The following is a 12,065-nucleotide window of genomic DNA, read 5'->3' as shown; positions in this document are numbered from 1 at the left end:
AGTTCTATGCTGTCTGGAAAGTTGTATCATTGGGTTTTTGGAAATAGAAGTCATCAATAAGAATGTGTAGATGGCATGAGAGATCTTCTTGCATGGTTTGCAGACAGTTTCTCGAACAAATGAAGACCTACTAGAACAACTCAGCTGGAGCTGTGTGAAGAGAATGAGCTATCTTGGTAGTAGTAAACTTACATAACTAAAAATGTGCAAGCAAAAGACAGATTGTTGGGGGAATTCATATAGCTCAATGGTTATAGGGTTCTAAATTTAAAGGTTCTAAATTTCAAAGTCTTTGGCAGCTTGGAGACTCGGAGTCTGATGTGTAATCATTGCATACCATTTTTTTGGCGGATGACAATGCCTATTTTACACTTTATTTCTGTACAAATAACTGATACGTCCACTTGGGGGTAGTAAAGTATTTTTTTAGTATCTCTAGGGAGTCATCAGTATTTCCTTTGCAAGTACATGGATGTGAGTAAAAGCAATACCCTTGTGATGTTGAGCTATTTCTCTTTGTAAATGACAATCTCTTCTGGTGAATAAATAAACAGAATATGAATTATAGGCAACTGGATTTTGTTTCATTTTTATTTTTTCTGTAATGCCCAGGGAAGTGAAAACATGCAGATTACAAAAATCACCAGCAAATATGCCCATAGCGGATTCAGGCTGAATGACATTTGATTCAATTCTATAATGGCTGCTTGATTTTTTTCAGTCAGTTCAGTTCAGTAAGAAGGTCCCAAGATAGTATGAAAGTTTTTGGGTTCCCAAGCTATACTGATACTGGAATTCTTCTTTTTTTTTTTTTTGAAAATAAGAATAAAGCGGACTTTATTTAGAAGATAGAGGTGGTGGTATCAGTTTTGGTTAATAAAGTGGGGCTCAAGTGTTTTAACAAGTCTTCAATGCCATCGCACAGACTGGCATGCCAAGGGCATTCCGAATGCCAATTACAGATTGAAGTTTTTTGAAAACCAAGAAGCTACCAAAAGCTGATGGATTTCAAACAATTCAAGCTTATTAGATTACTATTTTTTTTACTATAAGAATACTAACTTCTATCAACATTAATGACTTAAAACAATATATTTTTATCATTTCATAGTTTCTGTGCGTCAGGAATTTTGGTGTGGTTTAGCTGCTGCTAGGCCTCTCACAAGACTGAAATCAAATACTCAGAGGGTTGCAGTCACCTCCAACCTCTACTAGGGGGAATCTATCAAACTTAGCGGCAACTGAATTCTCCAGAGGGAGCTATAGAGAGAGTGTACCCAGGACAGAAGATAGTCTTTGTGTAACCTAATGTTGGAAGTGACTTTGCACCCATTCTGCTATGTTCTAATCATTAGAAATAAGTCAGTAAGTCCAGCCAACACTCAAGGGAGGGAGATTGTACAAAGATACGAATGCCAAGAGGTGGGGATCATTGCAAGGGTCCATTGTACAGTCTGCCTGATAAAGATTTTACAACTACATGTTTTTTATTTTTAATTTGCATAATTAATAAGGCATTATTAACCAGTTAGCCGGATAGGTTTTACAGGCAGAGTAATGAGAATGTCTCTTGCACTGCTAGCTCGGAGATGTGAGAGGAAGCCCTTCCTCTCTGCTGACCAACTGCACCATCTTAGGCACGTGCTGTAAGTTCTGTACCTTTTTATTTCCGTGTAAACAAGGAGAAGTGGTTTGATTATCTTGGACATCCCTTCTAGTATGGACATTGTTTTCCAATATATAAATTAAATTCTGTTATAAGAGGGCCCAGTGCTCTTTTCTCCATATCAGAGTTTTCTAAACCTCAGCACCATTGACATTTTGGACTGGATAATTCTTTGTTATAGTAGGAAGAGGGCATGACTGCAGGCACTGTAGAATACCATCCCTGGCCTCTACGAACTAGATGCCAGGAGGCAATAATGTCTTCATAAATTGGGGACCATGCATCTAGGCAGATTAATACTTAATGAAACATGCAAAAAGTATTTCTTTTAATGGCAAACATCTTGATTTTTTTCATCAAGAAAACAAATCTATAAATTAACATACAAGTGTTAATAACATTCAAGAATACATATACATAGTCCCTTACTTACAATTTTTCAACTTAGATTTTTTTTTTACTGTATGATCATATGAAAGAAATATGCATTTGGTAGAATCCATACTTCAAGTTTTGTAAGTCGAAGTTTTCCTAGGCTCTTTAGGAGCAGAAACCTGGCAGCAGCAGTGAACCTCAGCTCCCAGGCAGCCATATAATAATGGGAGAAACAACCAATAAGCTGCAGTTCACTGTGTTGCTAAGCTATAGTGTTCAATTGGTGCAATGCATTTTTCAACAAATGATAATTTCAATTTATGATAGCTTTATTGGAACAAAATGTCATCATGTTATGAGTTTCTGTATTTTTGTTTGAAATTTTAAGAATGTGGTAGCCAGAAGGAAAGAAAAACCAGAGAGTCAAACACAGAACAAGGGAGAGAGAGAGAGAGATGAGAGAACTTCCATCCTCTGGCTAAAACCTGCTTCGATATTTTAAAATTTAAAACAGAAGTGATATTTTGAGGTAGAAATTGGAGGCCTTGGCGAGAAAGGGTGTTAATAGTGATAGTGTCAGGATTGAGCTGGGGAAGGGACACTAATTATGCTAAGCATGAATCATACTGATTCCACAGGAAAAAAGAAAAAAAGGAAACTAATAGAGCCACAAAAGTGATGGTGTGATAGAACAATGGGTTTCATGTGGGTTAATTTTATGTTTCCATTTGACTGGACCACAGGGTAACTATGCATTTGGTCAGACATTATTCTGGGTGTGTTTGTGAATGTATTTTAGAATTAGACTAATGATTGGATTTATTTGCATAGGTAGACTGGGTAAAACAGATTGCCTTGCTATTTTTTAAAGCTTTTATTTAAAGAATACAATTTCAAAGGTGCAACTTTAGGAATATAGTGGTTTTTCCCCTATATCCACCCTCCCTCCCCCAACTCCTGTTCTACCTCCTACTCCCTCTCCCATCCCATTCTTCTGTAAGATTCATTTTAAATTATCTTTATATACAGAAGACCAACTATATACTAAGTAAGGATTTCAACAGTTAGCACATATACACACACACAGTGTAAAAAGTAATGTTTGAGAACAAGTTTTGTAGTTAATCATCATAGTACAACTCATTAAGGACAGAGGTACTACATGGGAAGTAAGTGCACAGTGACTTCTGCTGTTGATTTAACAATTAACACTCTTATTTTTGACATCAGTGATCACCCAAGGCTCTTGCCTTGAGCTGCCAAGGCTATGGAAACCTTTTGTGACCACAAACTCCATCGTATTTAGACAAGGCCATAAGCAAAGTGGAAGTTCTCACCTCCCTTCAGAGAAAAGTACATCCTTCTTTGATGGCCCCTTCTTTCCACTGGGGTCTCATTCACATGAGTAGATAATTCATGTAAGAATTTGATGGTGTTGGATCATAGATTTAGATCTTCAATCCATGTTTGGATTTTAGTGTGAGGTGTAAAGTAGGGGTCTTGATTCATACTTCTGCATGTGGAAATCCAGTTTTCCAAGTGCCATTTGTTAAAGAAACTGTCCCTGTTCCAGGGAATGGTTTTAGTTCCTGGTAAAATATAAGTTGGTTGTAGATGCTTGGATTGATTTAGTGTTTCAGTTTTATTCCACTGGTCTGTCTATCTGTTTTTGTACCAGTACCAGGCTGTTTTGATTATAACTGCCTTGTATAGTATGTCTTAAAATCTGGTATTGTGATGCCTCTGGCTTTGTTTTTGTTGTATAAGATTGCTTTAGCTATCCAAGGTCTCCTGTGGTGCCATGTGAATTTTGGCATCATTTTTTCTAGATTTGAGAAGAATGTCTTTAGTATTTGATTGGTATTGCTTTGAATCTGTAAATTGCTTTCGGCAGAATGGACATTTTGATCATATTTATTCTTCCGATGCATGAACGTGGCAGATTTTCCCCTTTTTTGCAACTTCTATTTCTTTCTTTAATGTTTTGTAATTCTCATTCTAGAGGTCTTTGACATCCTTGGTTAAATTTATTCTAAAGTATTTGACTTTTCTTGTAGCTGTTGTGAATGGGATTGATCTTAGAAGTTTTTTCTCAGCCGTGGCATTGCCTGTGTATACAAAGGCTGTTGATTTCTGTGCATTGATTTTATATCCTGCTACTTTGCCAAACTCTTCTATAAGTTCCAATAGTCTCTTAGTAGAGTTCTTTGGATCCCCTAACTAAAGAATCATATTATCTGCAAAGAGGGACTCCTTCCCAATTTGTATCCCTTTAATTTCTTTTTTCTAGCCTAATGGCTCTGGCTAAAACTTCCAGTACTATATTGAACAGCAATGGTGAGAGTGGGCATCCTTGTCTGGTCTGATGTTCCTGTTTCTGTGTTTCTGTGTGTAACATGCTTGAGCATCTTACATAGAGGCTGGGCATGTAGTTACAAATCCTTTGAATTTCTGCTTCTTGTGGAAGATCCTTATTTCATCTTTGTTCATAAATGAAAGTTTTGTAGGGTACAGTATTCTGGGTTGACAGTGCTTTTGTCTTAGAACTTGGAATATATCTTGCCATTGTTTCCTTGCCTGTAGGGTTTGTGAGGAGATGTACAAGTGAGTCTTATTGGGTTTCCTCTGAATGTACTTTGTCGTTTCTCTCATGCACATTGTAATATCTCTTCTTTGTGTTTCACTGAGCTGAGTTGCTACAATGTGCCATGGTGAAGTTCTTTTCTGGTCCTATCTATTGGGAGTTCTGTGTATTTCTTGTACTTGGATGTCTCATTCTTTCTCCAAATTGTGGAAATTCTCCTTTATTATTTCATGAAGAAGGCCTTCTAATCCCTTCTCTCTTTCTACACCTTCCAGAATTCCTAGGATCTGTAAGTCGGGTTGTTTGATAGAATCTTGTAACTCTCCAACCGTGATTTTTAGTTTTCGAATTTCTTCTTCTTGTATTTGGTCTGTTTTTATTATTTACAGAAGTTTGTCTTTTAGTTCTGATACTCTCTCTTCTGTTTCCTCTATTCTGTTGCTAAGAGATTCCACTGCATTATTTATTTGGTTTATTGAATTCTTCATTTCCAGTATTTCATTCTGGCTTCTCTTTAAAATCTCAATTTCTTGGGAGTGATTTTCATTTGGATCATGAATTTGTTTCTGATTACTTCTGAGTAATGTGACTATTAATTTTCTGAATTCCTTTTCTGGCATATCCTCTATCCCTTCTTCAGCCTCCGTTATTGAGGAATTGTATCGGTCCTTTGGCGAATTTATAAAGTCTTCCTTATTCTTTTTCAGGATTTTTCCTTTGTTCTTTTGCATTTCTGGTTGATTTGTGGTTGATTTTATTTTTAAATAGATTTCCTTCTTCTATGAGCTGCTATGTGTCTGTGTGTTGCAAGTGGAAGCGCGCAGCCTTGCCTCCTCGAGCTCTGTTTATTTCTGGATTGTGATGGAGGCAGGTACCAGGGCTATGGTGCGGTAAGCCCTGCCTACTTAGGGCCAGGCGCACTTCTCACTGGTGCATGAGACGAGTTCTGGTTTTCACTGTTTAGGACTACTCCTTGTTGTACAGCTTGAATGGTAGGGAGGAAATCACTCTGAAATGTTGTGATCCTTGTTCCCGGGTGGGGCGTGTTGTGAGGTGGGCCCGGCAATTGATGGGTGTGTGTGCACGGGAGTCAGATGCAGAGGTCTCCTGCTTAGACTTGAAAATGTGAACAATCAATATGGCTTCTCCCCACTGGCTGTAGGTCAGGCCTGGGGAGAGAGGGGGAGGCACAGAAGGAACGTGGCACGGCCAACCTCTCTGCCCATTGCCCTGCAATTTTTCCTTCCTCATGCTTGGAGTTTCAAATGCAGTGCAGTTCGCCAAGTTTGCCTGCCTGCCACTGTTTGCAGCTCCATGGGCTCGCTACCTCTCACCTGATTCTCTGGGTACAGCGCCTGTCTCCTTGCTCCGTCTCTGCTTCGCCCCTTCGCTGAATGCTCGCTACCTCTCCCTCTTCTGTGCTCTCCCAGTGTGGACCTGAGCAGTCTCTGGTGGACTCCTGAGCCACTCCGCACCAACTTCTCTTGTTTCTGCCATCTGCACCAACTTCTCGTGTTTCCACCATTGGCTTGTATCCTCTCTGGTAACTGATTATCCATTTTTCCTCGCACGACTTGGAACCTCCCGCTGCTATACCGCCATTTTCTCCAGATCCTGAAATTCAATCGCCTTGCTGTTGGGAGTGGCCTCATTCAATCAATTGAAGAGCTGACTAGGACAAAAAAGTTGAGAAGAAGGAACTTCTCCTTCCTGTTTGAGCTGAAACGCTGACCTCCTCCTGCCCTTGGACTAGAACTTGTATCATCAGCTCACCTGATTCTCAGACCTTCAGACTCGGACTGGCTCTCCTGGGACTTTAACTTGCTAACTAAATATTTTGGGAGTTCCCAGCCTACAGCCTTGTGAGCCATTCATTATAATTATTGATCTAAATCTAACCTAATCTGTATCTCTATCCATCTAACCATTTTACTGGTTCTCGTTCAATAATTCTGTTTCTGTGGAAACCCCTGGCTAATGTAAGTCCTGAGGAGATTTATAATAATGGAAAAGATGGTCATGAAAACTGTTAGGGGAAGAGACTTGAGAGTGAAGAAGAGAGTTTCAGTTAAAGCACATTTCTAATCATCTTTCCTCAGGGACTGGTACTTGTCAACACATGGGATGTTTTTCTTTTGCAATAAAATTTTTATTAAAGATTTATTTATTTGCAAGGCAGAGCAACACACACACACACACACACTGAGAGAGAGAGAGAGGGATCTTTCTATCTATCTATCTATCTATCTATATATATATATATAGAGAGAGAGAGAACTTAAATTCAGTGGTTCATTCTCAAATGAATGGTTCATTCTCAAACACCAGCTAGGAACTCTATCCAGGTCTCCCACATGGGTGGTAGGGGCTCAGCTACTTGGGTGTCATGTGCTGTCTCCGAGTGCATTAGCAGTCAGTCTACTAGACCCCATTAGCAGGAAGTGCATTATCAGGAAGCTGGATTGGAAGCAGAGCATCTGGGACTCATATGCTGGCATAGCAAGTGCCACAATGCCGGTCCCTGGACATCTTTCTGTTGGCTGCACTTCCTCCTATGGGCACCATCAACTCCTAGATTCATCATGGACAAGGAGACTGTCCTTGACCAAACTTTAGTTAGACTTTTTTGAGCCCTTTTTTGGCAAGGTGTCTTCTTGGTCCCCATCTCTGACCTACTGAGTAGAGTGTTAGAAAAAAATTGCTGCTAAGTTAGTTTGTAGACACCCTCCCCACCTTGATACACAACTAGTTCCTTTCCACTCATCTTTTTTCTAACCAAGCTTTTCTCTCCACCAGGACCCAAGTTTCTCTTGGTAATTTTCTCTCTTCCCCTCTACCCTGTTGGCTATAAATCTTCACTTGGCCTGGTTACATTTGAATTCAGCCTTTCTCTTCTATTCAAATCATGTTGAATACAGTTTTCTTTGCCATTGTTAACAGATTCCAGTGCAATTTTTGAAATTTACATCATGGTGAAAAGAGAGCTACAGTGCGTAAAAATTATAGGAGATGGATTGAAACTAGATTCTCAGAACTTTCAAGTGTGATTTTAGATTGCGTTTTTTAGTGTACGTGTAAACCTAAACCATTTCACTGTTACCTAGGCATATTTTAAAACTATATCCTTTTTGCTGTAAATAATGGGGAGGTATGTAGGGAATATAAACTAATTTTAAAGCTAATCAAATTGTTAGAGTTGATGGTGGAGGGATTTGATTAACAGCCGGTATACCAACATGTTATGGCTGAAGTGAACCAGGGGAACTTGCTCTAACTGCCACAAAACATGAAGAAAACGAAAAGGCAATTTGTAGCAAAATATTTTTATTAAAAAGAGCAGAGGGATTGAAAGAACAGAGGGAAAGCTCCCAGGAAAGAGCTGGGAGAGGCTCCTTCAGCGGGAAAAACCCAGTGATAGGAAAGGACCTGGGGTTTTACACCCATTGGAAAGTTTGTACAAGCTTCTTTAGGAAAAGTGTTTCTTGTGTGGTGATCTCACCCTGCCTTCTTATCTCCCATTCCTCCCATTTGGTTCTGAATTTTACAGGACAGAGATAAAGTTCAACTTTGGGGATGGTGGTGGTGGTGAGAGCTGTTGTGTCTTCACCATGGCCCTGGGACTGGGTCACCCAGTACTCCTGCCACCTGGCCACCTTCGTTGCCTTGGCATCAAAGCCTGCTTTTTCTTCCTACTAATCACAATTCTTTAGGTCTCTTACTATCACACTTGTTTTCTAGCTCAGGCTGTTTTCCCAGCTGGGTTAAGAAAACATTCCACATTCCAGGAGGGGCCCCTTTGTTGTCTCTTCCTTTTTACCCTTGCATCTCTAACTGCCTCCGTTGAGAAAGATAAGTCTGTGGATACAATTCTCTTTGGTGGGGTATGGAGATGAAATCTATATGCTAAAGAACAATACTGTTTTTAGATGGTGCTCATTTTCTAAGTTACATAGTGTGCAAGTATCTTCCTTCCTTCCGAGAAAGTGAGGGAAGGGAGGGAAGCCGGGGACTTGAGCCAGGAGGAGCAAATCCTCAAGTCATCCTTGTTGCTCGCTGTTTTGATCTGGGCCAGCCACGTCCTCTGGTTGTGCTTAGCAGAGATGCTGTGTGTTTGTAGCCGGGGTCTGGAGGTCTAGACTTGGATCCCGTTAGCCTCGTCTTCAGTACTTACTGTGTGAGCTGGAACAGACTGCTTCTCCCTTTCCATGTGTTTTTCTTCTTTTGGATGGGGATTATAACAATACCTACTTCTACAGTTGCTGGGAAGGTTAAATTGGATGTTAAATTTAAGGCTTTTATTACAGAAGCTAGAAAAGTATCAATAAGTATTATTTATATGTAGAAGGACTGTTAGGCTAGATGATCTTGAAGTCTCCTTCATTTTCTACACTTCTGTCCATTTCACAAGTCAAGTAGTTCAGAACAGCCTAAATGTCTCCATTGAATCAGGACCAGAGTTGCCATAGCTCATGAATGAATGCATAAAACTTCCTTTCAGCAGTGAACTTGAATACCCGGAGATTCAGCGCATTAAGGATAAGGACTTTTTATTTTCTATGTTTTTGGATGTAGCTCAGTGTTCACCAGTGGTTTTTATTTGGCCTGATTTTCAAGATGTATTTATTTGTCTCTGTGTTATTCTGTGAACTTGGTATCTCACAAGAATGATCGTATATATGAATTGTATCCTTAGCCCTATGTCTCTGGTTCTGAGAGCCAAATTTCAGGCACTTAATTCTCCAGATGAAAACAGGCCAATGCATTCAAAAGCAATTAATATGCTCAGCTGCCTTTGCTGCCTGGCTCCTTGTTGTTTTGCTGACTGCCCTATCGTAATATTGATTAATCTTTCATGTAACAGTGAAGCAATCTTTAATACATATTCTTGCCTTCATTATGAATGAAATGTTAGTAATTGGTTATGGAATCCTGGATAGCTCATTGATCTGGTGGAAATGACTACCCCCCCCCCAAAAAAAAAGCCTTATAAAGTTCCTGATGTGGAGAATGCTGTCAAAAAGAGTAACATTCTCTCAAAACTGTAAAGATAATGAAATGCAGTTAATAGATAAAATAATTTGCTATATTTTTTAAAAAAAGCTAACATAGAGGATTTAAAATATTTTCAGTTTAAAGAGCTGATAAATATTTGAGGAGATAGAGATCTTTACTCAGAGTTGAAGATTATGCAAAATGTACATGTATTGAAACATCATTTGGTGCCCTATAAATAGGTACAATTTTAATATAGCTGTTAATTAAAAAAAAAAAACTTCATGAGACAGTAGGTTCCCATTTTTTTTTAAATTATTTGTTTTGAAAGTCAGAGTTAGAGAGAGGGAGGGAGTGAGAGAGATCTTCCATGCTCATATGGCTGCAACACCAGCATTGGGGCAGGCTAAAGCCAGAAGCCAAGAGCTTTATCCGGGTCGCCCACATGGGTGGCAAGGGCCCCAATATTTGGGCTATCTTCTGGTCTAGACTGGCTCAGGCTGAAGCCAGGAGCATGGAGTTCTATCTTGGTCTGCCGCATGGGCCACCTTCCCCTGTTTTCCCAGGCACATTAGCAGGAATCTGGATGAGAAGTGAAGCAGCCAGTATTCAGACTGGGATGCTGGCATCACTGCACTGCAGTGCCAGCCTCACTAAATACTCATTCTTATTTATCATTTTTCTAGAAACACTTTTTATAGCACTTCTCAAATTCCAGGTACTGTCCTAAGAACAGTACAAATAATATAATAATTTATTAAAAATGCATATAAAGACCATAATAAAGGCATTGTCATTTCCTCCATCTTATAGGCATGGAAATTCTCCACAGAAAAATTAGGTAACCTGGCCAAAATCTTACAGTTCATTATTGCCATAGCCAGGATTTGAATCCATGCATCTAGTTTTAGTGTCCTTGTCTTGTGTGTACTGTTTGCTCCCTGATCCCTGTTAATGACTGAGTGGGGAACCCATGAGGAGGTGTGTTTAGGAATGGAATTAAGTTGACAGGTGTTGTGAGCAATGTCAGTAAGCTAAAAGCCCCCACGTGGAGTCAGTGTAGCATTATGGGAGCTCTGACTTTACAGAGAGTTCTGGATTCAAACTCCAGCTCTGCTACTTACTAAATAATTGTCTTTGGTCCTAGTTCTTTTTTTTTAAGTTTTTTTTTAGATTTATTTATTTATTTACTTTTAACTTTTATTTAATAAATAAAAATTTCCAAGGTACAACTTTTGGATTATAGTAGCTTTCCCCCCCATAACCACCCTCTCACCTGCAACCGTCCCATTTCCCACTCCCTCTCCCATCCCATTCTTCATCAATATTCATTTTCAATTATCTTTATATACAGAAGATTAATTTAGTATATACTAAATAAAAATTTCAACAGTTTGCACCCACACAGACACACAAAGTATAAAGTACTGTTTGAGTACTAGTTATGCCCTTAATTCACATAATACAACACATTAAGGACAGGGATCCTACATGGGGAGTAGGTGCACAGTGACTCCTGTTGTTGATTTCACAATTGACACTCTTATTTATGATGTCAGTAATCACCCAAGGCTCTTGTCATGAGCTGCCAAGGCTATGGAAGCCTCTTGAGTTTGCCAACTCTGATCTTATTTAGACAAGGCCTTAGTCAAAGTGGAAGTTCTCTCCTCCCTTCAGAGAAAGGTACTTCCTTCTTCTTTGATGGTCCATTCTTTCTGCTGGGATCTCACAGAGATCTTTCATTTAGGTCATTTTTTTTTTTGCCACAGTGTCTTGGATTTCCACACCTGAAGTGCTCTCATGGGCTCTTCAGCCAGATCCAAATGCCTTAAGGGCTGATTCTGAGGCCAGAGTGCTCTTTAGGACATCTGCCATTCTATGAGTCTGCTGTGTATCCCACTTCCCATGTTGGATTGTTCTCTCCTTTTTAATTCTATCAGTTAGTATTAGCAGATACTAGTCTTGTTTATGTGATCCCTTTGACTCTTAATCCTATCATTATGATCAATTATGAACTGAAACTGATCACTTTGACTAGTGAGATGGTATTGGTATATACCACCTTGATGGGATTGAATTGGAATCCCCTGGCACGTCTCTAACTTTACCATCAGGGGTAAGTCCAATTGAGCATGTGCCAAACTGTCCATCTCCTAAGATTTTTTTATTTATTTGAAAGGCAGAGTTACAGAGAGGCAGAGAGAGAAAGAGAAGTCTTTAATTTGCTGGTTCACTCCCCAAATGGCTGCGATGGCCAGTGCTGGGCCAAGCCAAAGCCAGGACCCAGGAGCCTCTTCCAGGTCTCCCACACAGGTGCAGGAACCCAAGGACTTGGGTCATCTTCTACCCAGGAGAGCTGGATTGGAAATGGAGTATCCTCAGCTCGAACTGGCACCCATATGGAATGCTGGTACTGCAGGCAGTGGCTTTACCTGCTATACCACAGTG

This window comes from Lepus europaeus, chromosome 4 (genome assembly GCF_033115175.1).
Source record: "Lepus europaeus isolate LE1 chromosome 4, mLepTim1.pri, whole genome shotgun sequence".
Taxonomy (NCBI): domain Eukaryota; kingdom Metazoa; phylum Chordata; class Mammalia; order Lagomorpha; family Leporidae; genus Lepus; species Lepus europaeus.
This window is presented reverse-complemented; position numbering follows the sequence as displayed.